The sequence below is a fragment of the Aegilops tauschii genome, chromosome 5 (genome assembly GCF_002575655.3).
Source record: "Aegilops tauschii subsp. strangulata cultivar AL8/78 chromosome 5, Aet v6.0, whole genome shotgun sequence".
NCBI lineage: Eukaryota > Viridiplantae > Streptophyta > Magnoliopsida > Poales > Poaceae > Aegilops > Aegilops tauschii.
The window spans coordinates 346,615,864-346,633,376 of NC_053039.3; positions in this window are offsets into that span (position 1 = coordinate 346,615,864).

Sequence of the window (17,513 nt, forward strand, 5' to 3'; positions counted from 1 at the left end):
GCGCGATGAACCATCGGCGGTGAAAAGAGGCCATGCGCGACCCAACTTTTACCGAAGAGGCGTTCAATGCCCTCAGCACTGCGGATGCATATATCCGAGCTGCTCGGGATGGTCTTGCCGGAGCCACCCACCAGCTTTCAAAGGATATACGGGTAAGAAATTTTGTGGAGATTCAATAATCCTGTGCCAGTAGACCCCGAGACTTGAAGCAGTTGGCCCAACTGATTTAAGGGTCGTTATATTATCAGGTACTCGCGGAGAAAAATAACATGCTATCCAAGGAGCTTGAAGAGTGCCGGTCCAAGCTTACTGTTGCCAGCGCCGAACTGGAAAATTTGAAGAAATCCACGAAGGCGCCGGATGGTAAGTTCAACAGTGTCTGGAAACTACGATGTTGCGCCAACAAAGATTTTTAAATATGCATTGTTTTGTTTACAGCTGCAGGATCGGCAGATCAATTGGAGGAGATGCTGAAGGCTGCTCGGGCAGACAAACAAGATGTCGAAGGGCAAGAAGCCGATGGTCAATGTGTATTAACACGGACCATTAATGAGAAGAACAAGCTACAGGATGCCAACATCAAGCAAGCCAAAGAGCTAAAGGACATAAGATCCCAGCTGTCGGATGCCTTGAAGGAGAACAGAAAAGTGAAAGGCGGCATATTTAGTATGTCCCTGAACCCAACTTTTCATAAGATCTCCTGATGGAAAAAATTTACGAGATTTGTTCCTATAGGTTTGTTAATTGGGCGGACCGAAGGAGAAGTGCCCGGATTTCAAGGCGACTTGCTGCGAGAGCTATCCAAAGCGCGAGCTCGGAAAGCAATGAGGAACATGGCTAAGTCTTTATGGCCATCCGATTCTCCTCCAGGAATGATGGGGGAGCTCGTCTTCGTTTTGAGGTACGGAAGGCATCAGCATGCCGAGAAGGTGCACGAGAGGCCTGGGCCATGGTGAAAACGCGGTATACCGGACTTGACCCAAATCATATGGCCCGGGTCGGACCTCGGGGACTAGACGGACAAGAAATTCTGGTTAGCTTGGTGTACGATCAAGTAAAGATAGCCGCCAAATTCTCACAGCAGGACTATAAACTAGACAGCCTGATAGATGGCATAGATAAAGAGTAGGCATGTGATTTCATGTAACCATACTTTTATCGTCAAATTTATCTCGGGCTGAATTCTAAAAGATTGTCATGGCATACCTTCCACTTCAACCTTCGAAACCTAAGGGTTGGAGTGTTTCCGAATACTATACCCGTGGGAAACAACAAGTATGTTCGGAAACCAGGCAATGCGGCCATAGTGCTTGAGCAGACAAACTGTATTCGGGGAGTTATGTTATATTACTTTTTAACATAAGAAACATCTTCCAGAGAGAATAGTTCCGTTAAGGGTTCCTCTCCCTAGGTCAGCATGCGTGATGTATACATGCCTAAGCCGTGATGCGAAAGAATCACCGGCGTCTTTGTATTTTGATAGTTTATGTTACAATGAAGGAAGTTCGTCGTTTGTCCGCCGACCAATTATTCCCTTAAGAACGCTAGCTTTCGGCTTCACCCGTCTGAGGTACATGTCCGGATGACCCTGTTGTAACAATCGCAGAGGTGCTCCCTTTATGCCCTAGCCGAACAAGCAGGAACGTAGGGCATAAGCACAGGAGCCAGGCAACCCAGCTTGGCAAAAACTTAAGTCATAGAGGTGCATATAATGGCGAAGACAGGACATATGTGTGCAAACAACACATATAGATGGTGAGCTTTATGCTCAGAATAATAAGCTTTGATTGAGAGAAGCTCCCAGTTATGATGGAGAGTGTACATTAAAGGATGCATACCCCGCAAGTGTGCGGCTTACCCGAACACACACTAGAAATCGTAAAGAAAAAACAAAAAAAGAGAGGAAAAATAAAAAAGGAGAAAAAGGGGACAAACAAAGGTATGTGTCCGAACTCAGGCGTAGAATCTTCGGAGTCGAGCAGCGTTCCATGGGTTCGGCTCTAAACGATTATCTGATGCATTGCGAAGGCGATAGGCTCCTCCAGTGAGAACTTCATCTATAATGAAGGGACCCTCACATTTGGGCTTGAGCTTGTCCTTTTTCTTCTCTGGTAGGCATAAAACAAGTTCACCAACATTATAAGTCTTTGCCCGCACTTCTCTGCTTTGGTATCTTCAAGCTTGTTGTTGATAGAATACGGAACGGGCTTTTGCGACGTCGCGCTCCTCCTCCAGGCCATCTAAGTCGTCCTGCCGATCGAGCTCAGCCTCTCTCTCCTCATACATTCGCACTCGAGGTGAGTCATGAATAATATCGTAGGGCAAGACGGCCTCTGCACCATACACCATGAAAAATGGTGTGTATCCGGTCGTGCGATTGGGCGTGGTCTGCAGCCCCCAGAGTACGGAGTCAAGCTCCTCGACCCAGTGTTTATCTGACTCCTTTAGGGATCGCACTAGTCTGGATTTGATGCCGCTCATTATCAGGCCATTGGCCCGTTCAACTTGATCGTTTGTTTCGGGGTGATATACGGAGGCATAATCGAGTTTAATACCCAGATTAGCGCACCAATTTTTTACCTCATCAGCTGTGAAGTTAGAGCCGTTATCGTTAATAATACTATGTGGGACACCGTAATGATGTACAACACCGGAAATAAAGTCTATCACCGGTCCGGCTTCAGCCGTTTTACTGGTTTGGCCTCTATCCACTTAGTGAATTTATCCACCATAACCAATAAATATTTCTTCTTGTGCCTTCCCCCTTTAAGGGGCCCGACCATGTCCAGCCCCCAGACCGTGAAAGGCCAGGTGATGGGGATTGTTTGGAGGGCTATGGGCGGCATATGGCTTTGATTGGCAAAGAGCTGTCACCCGACACAGCACTGTACAAGGGCCTATGTGTCTGCTCGGGCCATGGGCCAAAAGAAACCTGTACGGAAGGCCTTGCTTACGAGGGCCCGAGCTGCGGCGTGATGGCCGCCGAGGCTAGCATGTATTTCGGCCAGGAGTTGCCGCCCCTCCTCTTCGGAGATGCATCTTTGAAGGACTCCAGTAGTGCTCTTCTTGTAGAGCTCTCCTTCATGAACTTTGTAGGCCTTCGAGCGTCGTACAATACGACGGGCCTCATTCTGGTCATCAGGGAGCTCGCGCCTATTAAGGTAGGCCAGGAAAGGTTCGGTCCATGGAGCGATTACCGCCATGATTACATGGGCGGGAGGCCTTGCTTCTGTGCCCGAGCCCCTGATGATATCCGAATCGAGTTTGGCGTCCGGGGGTGTGATCGGCGCTGGACTGGTATTTCCGCTCTCATCCTGCCATACCACGGATCGCTTAAAGCGCCTTTCCATGAAGGTGTTAGGTGGGACGGGGTCGCGTTTGGCGCCCATCGAGCAAGGATGTCCTCTGCTTGATTACTTTCTCGGGCCACATGATGAAACTTGAGCCCCTCAAACCGAGCTGATATTTTGAGTACAGTGTTGCGGTAAGCCGCCATCTTTGGATCCTTTGCATCAAAATCTCCGTTTATTTGGGATATAGCGAGGTTCGAATCCCCACGCACCTCGAGGCGTTGTATGAGCATGATGAAAACTAGCTTGACGATAATTCCCATGTGTCCTCGGGAGCGTTTTCCTTTATATAAGAGTTTGTCCAGGCTTGTGCTTTGCTACAAAAAGGATTGGGCCACCTTGCTGCACCTTGTTTACTTTCGTTACTTGTTACCCGTTACAAATTACCTTATCACAAAACTATCAGTTACCGATAATTTCAGTGCTTGCAGAGAATACCTTACTGAAAACCACTTGTCATTTCCTTCTGCTCCTCGTTGGGTTCGACACAGGCAGCTAAGTCCACAATTGACATGGGCTGCTTGCATGTATCCTTGAAATTCTGAATAAACCGGGCTCTCAACTCGGCCCATGACCTGATAGAATTAGCCGGTAAGCTTTTTAACCAAGTGCGGGTTGTCCCTTCTAGCATCATGGTGAAGTATTTCGCACATGCCGCATCATCCACATCCAGCATCTCCATGGCCATCTCATAGCTTCCGACCCATGTTTCGGGGGATAAATCGGCGGTGTAATTCGGCACCTTGCGCGGCCCTTAAAATCCTTGGGCAGGCGCACATTGCGCAACGCTGGGACAAGACATGGCACTCCCAAAGAACTAGAGGTAACTCCTGGTTCCACCGATGTGGTTGGATGAACCGGAGTAAGCTGACGGGCTTCATGCTGCGCCGCTAACTCGGCCTCTCTGCGTGCCCGAGCCCGGTCCACCACCTCCTGAGCATTACCAGCACCACCCGCCGGGTTATTGCCATGAGGCGGATCACGGTTCCGCGCATTGCTTGACACTGCCGGTTCATCCATACGCCTGCTGTAACTCTGGCTTGGACGGGGAGTGGAATGAATCCGATCGTGACTATATGAATAAGCCTCCTGTTGAACCAAGGCTGTCTGAAGAAGCTCCTTAACCCGACGCGTCTCGACCGCCGCTGGAGAATCGCCTTCGATCGGGATGGCCGCCAGCCGTGAAGCGGTAGTGACAATGTTGTCCATCGGGTTAGGGTAATGACCCGGCAGCGTGGGGACATGCGGTGTTACAATGTTGTTCTGACGAGGCGGATCCGCCAAACGTGGCTGAACCGGCGCCCCTGCTCCAGGTGCCTCCGCCCGGTTTACCACCGGCGGATTACTGGTCCCTGCTCCTGGGGTGTTAAAGAGATTTCTAGCGTCATAAACCGGCGGCAGGCGAGATCGGTGCCTCCTCTTCAGGACTTCGTTCGACGCACTCTGATCCAGCATAATCCGGTAAGCTTGTGCATCCAAAGCGGCCCGCTCCGCGGCTATCCTGGTATCCTCAACTGCTAAGTCGGCTTTGTCCTGGGTGATCTGATCTTTCACTTTCGCAATTTCCGCATTGTGTGCATCCTGATCCGCCGGGTTAACCTCTGCCATCAGCGTTGCCAACGCGTCAAACAAATCAGATAGAACCTGAGCTGGCGGTCGCACAGGGCCTCCTGCCCCGGCCGCTGCCGCCGCTGCCGATCCGGAAATCATCGCCGCTGCGGTCGAAGAGGAAAGTGCTGGTTGCGTGCCGGCCATGAAGATCGCAACCCGGTTTGGCAGATCAAAGGGATCCGGAATACTGTCGCCATCGGAACAACCCCCAATCCGGCCATCTTGTAACTGATATAACGACTCGGTTTCTGCAGTCGATGACTCGTCGCCGGAATAAACGACGGTCTCACCGCCAAATTCCGATCTATCCTCAGATTCCCCTCCCTGGATAACTCCCACGAAGGCACGCTTCATGACAGGCTTGACTCGGGCAGATCTCGCACGCTGAGCCGTTTCGACGAGGTCGGTGTAGATGTCCGGCTCAGGGCCCGATTCACCGATCTTGCCAATGAAAACGTGTATGCCACCAAAGGGGACCCGGTACCCGTACTCGATTGAACTGGCCTCGGGGCCCAGCCTGCATCGTCGATGTAGAGCTTGCCGCGACGACTCTTGGTCATCCGGCCCACAGCATAACCCTTGAGTCCTTCGAAGTTGCCCTCCAAGAACTTGAAACCATCGTGCGATAGCCCCACAGTGGGCGCCAACTATCATGGTTTTGTCACGGCAGATGTCCTAGAGAAAGGACTTAGTCGTGGAGCCATCGCTATGGGTTAACTTAAAGGGGTTAAAGCGGACAAGGGACGCAAGAGAGTATTATACTAGTTCGGCCCCTTACGATGAAGGTAAAAACCTACGTCTAGTTGTGATGGAATTGATGGGGTTTCGATGACCAGGGAGCGAATACGCTTTGCCTGAGTCTCGAGTTGTTTTTCTGTCCTCCCTGAACCGCCGCCGGGTCGTCCCCTTATATACTTGGGTTGACGCCCGTCGGTTTGCAGAATCCCGAGGCCGGCTCATAATCGTGTCTGGCTCGGTCTCTGCTACTTCTATCTTACAACACAAGTTTACATATCAACGCCGGTTTATGTCTACAGGCCTTAAACCGGCTTTGGGCCCTGGGCCTTCATAAAGCGTCACCGTTTGTCTTCATGGACTTCAGATACAGATGAACTACTTATGGGGTTAACCCGGCCTCTCCTGGCCGGTTTACGCCCAGTGGTAATATCCCCAACAGTTTCTTTCTGTGAATCCTTTGCTACTCATGTTGATCTTCCTAAGGAGAAGTGGTTTAAATATCATCCTCCCATTGAAGTAAAATTAGTTGAACCTATTAAAGTTGAAGAAAGACTATCACTTATAATGTTGATCCTATTGTTCCTACCGCTTATATTGAGAAACCACATTTCCCTGCTAGAATAAAGGATCATGCTAAAGCTTCAACTGTGGTTCGTAAGAGTAATGCTAGAACACTTACACCCTGTGAGCAAATTAAAGTTGAACCTAGTATTGTTATGGGTAAAGATCTCTTGGCCGATAATATTGATGGGCATGTTATTTACTTCTATGATGAAGCTGCTAGAATTGCTAGACCCGATACTAAAAATAAACATAGACCTGTTGTAGGCATGCCTGTTATTTCTGTTAAAATAGGAGATCATTGTTATCATGGCTTATGTGATATGGGTGCTAGTGTGAGTGCAATACCTCATTCTTTATACGAAAAAATTATGCATGATATTGCACCTACTGAGTTAGAAGGTATTGATGTTACAATTAAGCTTGCCAATAGAGATACTATTTCACCAGTTGGGATTGTTAGAGATGTTGAAGTCTTGTGCGGGAAAGTTAAATATCCTACTGATTTTCTTGTCCTTGGTTCCCCACAAGATGACTTTTGTCCCATTATATTTGGCTGACCCTTCTTGAATACTGTTAATGCTAAGATAGATTGCAAAAAGGATGTTGTTACTAATGGTTTAGGGGATATGTCTCATGAATTTAATTTTGCTAAATTTCGTAGACAACCCCATGATAAAGAATTGCCTAGTAAAGATGAAATTATTGGTCTTGCTTCTATTGTCGTGCCTCCTAACGATCCTTTAGAACAATATTTGCTAGACCATGAAAATGATATGTTTATGAATGAAAGAAGGGAAATAGATGAAGTATTCTTTAAACAGGGACCTATTTTGAAACACAACTTGCCTGTTGAAATTCTAGGGGATCCCCCTCCACCCAAGGGTGATCCCGTGTTTGAGCTTAAACCATTACCTGATACTCTTAAATATGCTTATCTTGATGAAAAGAAGATATATCCAGTTATTATTAGTGCTAACCTTTCAGAGCAGGAAGAAGAGAAATTATTGAAAACTCTGTAGAAGCACCGTGCTGCTATTGGATATACTCTTGATGATCTTAAGGGCATTAGTCCCACTCTATGCCAGCACAAAATAAAATTGGAAAAAGACGCTAAACCGGTTGTTGATCACCAACAACAGATAAATCTTAAGATGAAAGAAGTGGTAATTAAAGAAATACTAAAACTTCTAGAGGCAGGTATAATTTATCCGGTTGCTGATAGTCACTGGGTATGTCCTGTCCATTGTGTCCCTAAGAAGGGGGGTATTACTGTTGTTCCTAATGATAAATATGAATTGATCCCACAAAGAATTGTTACAGGTTATAGAATGGTAATTGATTTCTGCAAATTAAATAAAGCTACTAAAAAGGATCATTACCCTTTACCTTTTATTGATCAAATGCTAGAAAGATTATCCAAACATACACATTTTTGCTTTCTAGACGGTTATTCTGGTTTCTCTCAAATACCTGTGTCAAAAGAGGATCAAGAAAAGACCACCTTTACTTGCCCTTTTGGTACCTTTTCTTATAGACGTATGCCTTTTGGTTTATGCAATGCACCTGCTACCTTTCAAAGATGTATGACTGCTATATTCTTTGACTTTTGTGAAAAGATCGTTGAGGTTTTCATGGATGATTTCTCCTTGTATGGAAACTAATCTTGTCTTGAATTGGGAGAAGTGCCACTTTATGGTTAATAAAGGTATTGTCTTGGGGCATAAAGTTTCTGAAAGAGGTATTGAAGTTGATAAAGCTAAAGTTGATGCTATTGAAAAGATGCCGTGTCCCAAGGACGACATTAAAGGTATAAGAAGTTTCCTTGGTCATGCTGGTTTTTATAGGAGGTTCATTAAAGACTTATCTAAAATTTCTAGGCCTCTAACTAATCTCTTACAAAAAGATGTTCCTTTTGTCTTTGATGATGATTGTGTAGAAGCATTTGAAATACTTAAGAAAGCCTTGATTTCTGCACCTATTGTTCAGCCACCTGATTGGAATTTACCCTTTGAAATTATGTGTGATGCTAGTGATTATGTTGTAGGTGTTGTTCTAGGACAAAGAGTTGATAAGAAATTAAATGTTATCCAATATGCTAGTAAAACTCTAGACAGTGCCCAGAGAAATTATGCTACTACTGAAAAATAATTTTTAGCAGTTGTATTTGCTTGTGATAAGTTCAGATCTTATATTGTTGATTCCAAAGTAACAGTTCACACTGATCATGCTGCTATTAAATATCTTATGGAAAAGAAAGATGCTAAACCTAGACTTATTAGATGGGTTCTCTTGCTACAAGAATTTGATTTGCATATTATTGATAGAAAGGGAGCTGAGAACCCCGTTGCAGACAACTTATCTAGGTTAGAGAACGTTCTTGATGACCCACTACCTATTGATGATAGCTTTCCCGATGAGCAATTAGCTGTCATAAATGCTTCTCGTACTGCTCCATGGTATGCTGATTATGCTAATTACATTGTTGCTAGATTTATACCACCTAGTCTCACATACCAGCAAAAGAAAAAGTTTTTCTATGATTTAAGACATTACTTCTGGGATGACCCACACCTTTATAAAGAAGGAGTAGATGGTATTATTAGACGTTGTGTACCTGAGCATGAACAGGAATAGATCCTACGCAAGTGTCGCTCTGAGGCTTATGGAGGACACCACACTGGAGATAGAACTGCACATAAGGTATTGCAATCCGGTTTTATTGGCCTACTCTTTTCAAAGATGCCCGTAAGTTTGTCTTGTCTTGTGATGAATGTCAAAGAATTGGTAATATTAGTAGACGTCAAGAAATGCCTATGAACTATTCACTTGTTATTGAACCATTTAATGTTTGGGGTTTTGATTATATGGGACCGTTTCCTTCCTCTAATGGGTATACACATATTTTAGTTGCTGTTGATTACGTTACTAAGTGGGTAGAAGCTATTCCAACTAGTAGTGCTGATCATAACACCTCTATTAACAACTAGTAGTGGAGAACCCAAGCTTATGAGAATGCCAAACTGTTTAAAGAAAAAGTTAAAAGATGGCATGACAAAAGGTTACAAAAGCGTGAGTTTAATGTAGGTGACTATGTTTTGCTATACAACTCTCGTTTAAGATTTTTTGCAGGAAAATTCCTCTCTAAATTGGAAGGTCCTTACGTTATCGAGGAGGTCTATCATTCCGGTGCCATAAAAATTAACAACTTCGAAGGCACGAATCTGAAGGTGGTGAACGGTCAAAGAATCAAATATTATATCTCAAGTAATCCCATAAATGTTGAAACCAATGTTACTGAGACCGTAACCCCGGAGGAGTATATAAGGGACACTTTCCAGAATGTTTCAGACTCCGAAAAGGAATAGGTATGTGGTGCGGTAACTAAACCGACTCCAAAACAGTTCTAATGGTAATTTTTCTCTATTTTGGAATATTTAAGAAAATAGAAAAATAAGAAGTAGTCCGGGAAGGACATGAGGCATCCACGAGGGTGGAGGGTGCGCCCTACCCCCTGGGCGCGCTCCCTGCCTCGTGGGCACCTCGTGTGCCCTCCGGACTCCGTTTTCTTGCACGATACTTCTTTTGGTCGGTAAAAATTCATTATATGATCTCCCGAAGGTTTTGACCACCGTACCACGCAAATATCCTCTGTTTTTGTTTCGAGCTGTTTTTCTGACAGATCTAGATCATCATGACGTCTTCAAGCGCCCCCAAGGACAAGTTTTTCGAGAAGGTTATCAACCCCTACCTCGCGGAGGTGCTGCAACACCCGCAAACAATTGAGATGCGTGATGGGTTGCTGCACATCCGCGATGTTGAGGGACCAAGGAGGGCCGAAGGCGTGGAGACAAGACTCGAAGCAATGGAGCAACAAGTTTTCAAGTGCCAGGGGATGGTGGAACGCGGACTCAACGCCAACCACATGATGATCGCGGAGTTCACCAACAACCACAAGCTGGATGCCAAGAACATTGGGGAGACCATCTTCAAGCTTCACGAGAAAATCGAGCATCTCCAATCCCAAATCTATGACCTGCAAAACCAAAACTGTGAGTATGAATATAGAGTCAAGAGGATGAGTTTGGCTGTAGATTTGAGGATCCCGGAGACTCGGTCATCCTTCTATGATGGTGAGCCTATGCCTTGGAAGATGGACGACAAGCCTACATCATCAACAACTCCATCATCACCACCTCCGAGGAAAGAGACATAAGCACATGGGTATGGGCACTCCCCTTGGCAACTGCCAAGCTTGGGGGAGGTGCCCCGGTATCGTATCACCATCACACTCCTATCTTTACCGTTTTTCTTAGTTCAATCCTTTTGGTAATATCTTGATCTAGTAGAATAAAGTTTTAGTATGATTTAGTTTTGAGTTTTGCTTTATGATCCTTCTATGTAATCGAGTCCGTGAGCTATATATAATAAAGATTAGTTTTGAGTCAAGGGATTGATTATCCTGCTATGATCTTGAGGGAATAATAAGAAAAAGAAAGAATAAAAAGAAATAAACAAATCATATTGATCTTATGGAGAGTAATGACTTCACATATAAAGAGTATGATGAATAAAAGTTGTTGAGAATTGACAAACATAGTTTTGGTCATCGTTGCAATTAATAGGAAGTAATAAAGAAAGAGAGGTTTTCACATATAAATATACTATCTTGGACACCTTTTATGATTGTGAGCACTCATTAAAATATGACATGCTAAAAATTTGATGTTGGACAAGGAAGACAACGTAATGGGTTATGTTTTCTTATATCCGAAATAAAGTATATTGTCATGGATCATCCAACATGTTGGGCTTGCCTTTCCCCCTCATGCTAGCCAAATTCTTTGCACCAAGTAGAGATACTACTTGTGCTTCCGAATATCCTTAAACCCAGTTTTGCCATGAGTGTCCACCATACCTACCTATGGATTGAGTAAGATCCTCCAAGTAAGTTGTCATTGTTGCATGCAATAAAAATTGCTCTCTAAATATGTATGATCTATTAGTGTGGAGAAAATAAGCTTTATACGATCTTGTGATAGGGAAGCAATAAAAGCGACGGACTGCATAATAAAGGTCCCTATCACAAGTGGCAATATAAAGTGACGTTCTTTCACATTAAGATTTCGTGCATCCAACCATAAAAGCACATGACAACCTCTGCTTCCCTCTGCGAAGGGCCTATCTTTAATTTTTGTCTTATCTCTTATACAAGAGTCATGGTGATCTTCACCTTTCCTTTTTACACTTTATCCTTTGGCAAGCACATTGTGTTGGAAAGATCCTGATATATATGTATCCAATTGGATGTAAGTTATCATAAACTATTATTGTTGACATTACCCTTGAGGTAAAAGGTTGGGAGGCAACACTATAAGCCCCTATCTTTCTCTGTGTCTGATTAAAACTCCATACCCATAAGTATTGCATGAGTGTTAGCAATTGTGAAAGACTAAATGATAGTTGAGTATGTGGACTTGCTGAAAAGCTCTTATATTGACTCTTTCCGATGTTATGATAAATTGCAATTGCTTCAATGACCGAGATGACAGTTTGTTAGTTTTCAATGAGGTTTCTGATTCATACTTGCATTTGTGAATAGATTGTTACTTTATCCTAAGAAATCATATGACAATATATATATATATGTTGCTGTTATAAGAATGATCATGATGCCCTCATGTCCGTATTTTATTTTATCAACACCTCTATTTCTAAACATGTGGACATATTTTTCGTTATCGGCTTCCGTTTGAGGACAAGCGAGGTCTAAGCTTGGGGGAGTTGATACGTCCATTTTGCATCATGCTTTTATATCGATATTTATTGCATTATGGGCTGTTATTACACATTATGTCACAATACTTATGCCTATTCTCTCTTATTTTACAAGGTTTACACGAAGAGGGAGAATGCCGGCAGCTGGAATTCTGGGCTGGAAAAGGAGCAAATATTAGAGACCTATTCCACACAACTCCAAAAGTCCTGAAACTCCAGGAAAGTCAGTTTTGGAATATATTAAAAATATTGGGCGAAGAAAGCACCAGAGGGGGGCCACACCCTGTCCACGAGGGTGGGGGCGCGCCCCCTGCCTCGTGGGCCCCCTGGCAGGCCTCCGGTGCCCATCTTTTGCTATATGAAGTCTTTCACCCTGGAAAAAATCATAAGGAAGCTTTCGGGACGAAGCGCCGCCGTCTCGAGGCGGAACCTGGCGAAACCAATCTAGGGCTCCGGCGGAGCTGTTCTGCCGGGGAAACATCCCTCCGGGAGGGGGAAATCATCACCATCGATCCTCTCATCGGGAGGGGGTCAATCTCCATCAACATCTTCACCAGCACCATCTCCTCTCAAACCCTAGTTCATCTCTTGTATCTAATCTTTGTCTCAAAACCTCAGATTGGTACCTGTGGGTTGCTAGTAGTGTTGATTACTCCTTGTAGTTGATGCTAGTTGGTTTATTTGGTGGAAGATCATATGTTCAGATCCTTTATGCATATTAATACCCCTCTGATTATGAACATGAATATGGTTTGTGAGTAGTTACGTCTGTTCCTGAGGACATGGGAGAAGCCTTGCTATAAGTAGTCATGTGAATTTGGTATTCGTTCGATATTTTGATGAGATGTATGTTGTCTTTCCTCTAGTGGTGTTATGTGAACGTCGACTACATGACACTTCACCATTGTTTGGGCCTAGGGGAAGGCAGTGGGAAGTAATAAGTAGATGATGGGTTGCTAGAGTGACAGAAGCTTAAACCCTAGTTTATGCGTTGCTTCGTAAGGGGCTGACTTGGATCCATATGTTTCATGCTATGGTTAGGTTTACCTTAATACTTATTTTGTAGTTGCGGATGCTTGCAAGAGGGGTTAATCATAAGTGGGATGCTTGTCCAAGGAAGGGCAGTACCCAAGCACCGGTCCACCCACATATCAAATTATCAAAGTAACGAACGCGAATCATATGAGCATCATGAAAACTAGCTTGACAATAATTCCCATGTGTCCTCGGGAGCGTTTTCCTTTATATAAGAGTTTGTCCAGGCTTGTACTTTGCTACAAAAAGGATTGGGCCACCTTGCTGCACCTTGTTTACTTTTGTTACTTGTTACCCGTTACAAATTACGTTATCACAAAACTATCCGTTACCGATAATTTCAGTGCTTTCAGAGAATACCTTACTGAAAACCGCTTGTCATTTCCTTCTGCTCCTCGTTGGGTTCGACACTCTTACTTATCGAAAGGACTACGATAGATCCCCTATACTTGTGGGTCATCACCGATACATAGTATACTGGTTTTTGGAGTGGGAATTTATGTCCCTCTTCCTCTTGTTCAACGACGAGCACAGCACTCACCACCTGGTGAGTTGCAGATATATACAGCAGCATAGGTTTGCCGACTTTAGGTGCAGCAAGGATTGGGTTGTTTGCTAACAAAAATTTTGATTTCTTCCAACCCGGCAGTTGCTGCGTCCGTCAACTCAAAGTGGTCGGTGCGTCGAAGCAGGCGATATAGCGGCAGCGCCTTCTCTCCCAATCTGGAGATAAAGCGACTCAAGGCTGCCACACACCCCGCTAGCTTTTGGACCTGCTTTAGGTCTGTTGGTGTTGCCAATTGTGAGAGGGCCCGAATTTTGGCCGGATTTGCTTCGATTCCTCTATTGGAAACAATGAACCCGAGCAGCTTTCCGGCCGAAACGCCGAAAATGCATTTTTCCGGATTGAGCCGTATGTCATATGTTCAGAGGTTGTCGAATGTAAGGCGTAAGTCGTCTACCAATGATTCGGCATGTTTGGTTTTGATGACCACATCGTCCACATATGCCTCCACCGTCTTGCCAATTTGTTTTTCCAGGCATGTTTGAATCTTGCGTTGATAAGTGGCGCCGGCATTTTTGAGTCCGAAAGGCATAGTGTTGAAGCAAAAAGCCCTGTACGGGGTAATGAATGCCGTTGCGGCCTGATCGGATTCCTTCATCTTAATTTTATGGTATCCGGAGTATGCATCGAGGAAACATAGTGAATCGTGTCCTACAGTTGCGTCAATGATCTGGTCAATGTGGGGCAGTGGGAAGGGGTCCTTAGGGCAGGCTTTATTGAGGTTTTTAAAATCGACACAAAGGCGCCAGGATTTGTCCTTCTTTGGCACGATGACTAGGTTTGCTAGCCAATTCAGGTGTTTTATCTCTCAAATAAACCCAGCTTCAAGTAGTTTGGCTAGCTCCTCCCCCATAGCTTGTCGCTTGGGTTCGGAAAATCGCCGCAGCGTTTGCTTAACTGGCTTGAACCCCTTTATTATGTTGAGGCTGTGTTCGGCCAGTCTGCGTGGGATTCCCGGCATATCCGAAGGGTGCCAGGCAAAGATGTCCCAATTCTCGCGCAGGAATGCTCTTAGAGCGGCGTCGACCGTCGGATCCAGCTGTGCTCCAATGGCAGCTGTTTTATTAGGATCCATCGGCTTGACTTGAAATTTGACTATTTCGTCTGCTGGCTTGAAAGAAGTGGACTTAGGCCTTTTATCGAGGATTACGTCGTCTCTATCCACTGTGGAACGCAGAGCTGTGAGCTCCTCGGCCACAAGGGCCTCGGATAGTGCCTCGAGGGCCAAGGATGCGGTTTTGTTTTCGGCGCGGAGTGCTATGTCCGGATCACTGGTGATAGTGATAACTCCATTGGGCCCGGGCATTTTGAGCTTCGTGTACCCGTAATGAGGTATGGCTTGAAAGCGTGTGAATGCATCTCGCCCCAACAGTGCGTGATATCCGCTGTTGAAAGGTGCCACCTGGAAGATTAACTCTTCGGACCTGTAGTTCTCCGGCATGCCGAATACCACATCAAGTTTAATTTTTCCTGAACATCGCGCTTCTCGACTGGGGATAATGCCTCGGAAGGTTGTACTGCTCTGCTCGATGCGGCTCTTGTCCATTTGCATTTTGTCGAGCGTGTCCTCATAGATGAGGTTCAGTCCGCTGCCACCGTCCATGAGCACTTTAGTGAGCCGAAAGCCGTCCACAATTGTGTTTAGAACTAAAGGGGCTGGTGCTCGGACTGACCGGTCCCGTGGTTCGTCAGTGGCGTTGAAAGTTATCGCCATGCCATTCCAAGGATTTAGTGCGGCTACTTGGTTAACTTCGGTGAGGTCGCGGAGCGCCCTTTTCCACCGGTTATTTGAAGAAAAGGTCTCGAAGACCATAAATACATTGAGATCGTTATCCTCCGAGGAGTACTTCTCTGGGGTAGTGTTGGTGAGGATGGCCTCACCGCTCTTAGCCACCTGCCGGAGTATCCAACATGCCCGAAGGCTATGTGTTGGTTCGGAATTTGGCATCGTGTGTATTTGACAAGGCTTTTCGAGCCATTCATCAAGGACAGTTCTGTTCCTGTTAAGGGCTTAATTTTCTTGACCGTGGAGTGATGATTAGGTGCCCCATGAGGGTGCATCCTTTTTGCCCGACCGGTGGGGGCTTAAAGGCCGGTGGTTCCCACCGAGCTGTCTGGGCTTTCCAGGCGCTTTCCATTGCGCCGTACTTCTGTACTATGTGTGCCAAATCTACAAAGTGCAGCACGCAGCGTCGGTTGAGGGCATTGAGGATCCCCTCGTCCATACAGTTGTGGCAAAACACTGAAATCCCATCGTCGTCGCAGCAATCTTTGATCTTGTCTTTAACAAGTAGGAATCTAGCCCAAAAGTGATGGACTGTTTCTTGAGGTTGCTGCCGCACATACATTAAGTCGCATATGTCCGGGGGACCGGAATTGCTTGGTGAGTATTGCTTGTGGTGGGCGGGTGGGCTTAAATCCGAACCCTGACCCACTGTGGAATCCAGACTATGAAGAATTTCTGAGGCCACTGGCCTAGGATCCGGAGTGTCCTGGGAGTTTTTAGGCTCGACACCTGGTTCTCTGTTCGGAGGACAGATGGTCTCTTCTCAAAGATGGGTGTCCGGCTCGCAGGGCTCGGAGATCCGAACATAGTTTGTTCTTAGCATAGGAGGAGAGGTATCCTCAACTTGCTCTTCCACAACTGTCACCAGGTGGGTGACAGGTGGGGACCTGATTTCCCTCTGATCGGGTTTAAGCCCAATCAGATCATAATCTGTTGCGACCCCCAGGGCGGCGACGCGATCTAGCAGTTCATTCAAAGACGAGATATCTGCCAGATCCATCTTATCGACGCTTTCGGGGTTGATGCAGAGATGTTTTTTGGCAATCCGGGGGACCGCCTTGGGCTTAACGGCCGGGCGGGCGCCGATGGTGAAACTGCCGATCTGGAGGATCTGCCCAGGAACTAGGGCCCTTCGAGAGGTGATTTTGTCATTGACGACAAGGCGAGCCATTGATCCTTCTACCGACAACACAGAGGAACTCTCAATGAAAGTACGAATGTCGGTGTCAAAACCGGCGGATCTCGGGTAGGGGGTCCTGAACTATGTGTCTGAAGATCGAAGGTAACAGGAGGCGGGGGACACGATGTTTACCCAGGTTCGGGCCCTCATAATGGAGGTAATACCCTACTTCCTGCTTGATTGACTTTGATGAGTATTGGGGTTACAAGAGTTGATCTACCTCGAGATCGTAATGGCTAAACCCTAGATGTCTAGCTTGTATGATTTGTGATTATCTCTATGGACTAACCCCTCTGGTTTATATAGACACCGGAGGGGGCCAGAGTTGTACAAAGTCGATTTACAGAGAAAGGAAACTACACGACTAGCCGCCAAGCTTGCTATCCACGCCAAGGAGAGTCCCATCCGGTCACGGGGGAATGCCTTCTATCTTGTATCTTCGCGGCCCATTAGTCTGGCCCATGTCACATAGCTCGACCATCCGAGGACCCCTTAATCCAGGACTCCCTCAGGCTCCACTACCTACCAGGGCGCACCGGGGGCCTCTGGCGCGCCCTAGTGTCTAGTGGGCCCCACGGGCCTCCTCTTGTGTGCTCCAGAAGCTTCCAGGGTCTCTTATCACGAGAAAAAAATCTCCAAAATGTTTCATGGCAATTGGACTTCGTTTGATATTGATATTCTGCAAAGTAAAAAAAAGCAAAAAATAGCAATTGACATTGGGCACTATGTCAATAGGTTAGTCCCAAAAATGATATAAAGTTGCTAGTAAATGTATATAAAACATCCAAGATTAATATTTTAACAGCATGGAACAATAAAAAATTATAGATACGTTGGAGATGTTTTATGGTGCATTATTCAGTGTTAATTATGTTCAATGCATGTTTATGACCGTTTTCATTTTTTGGT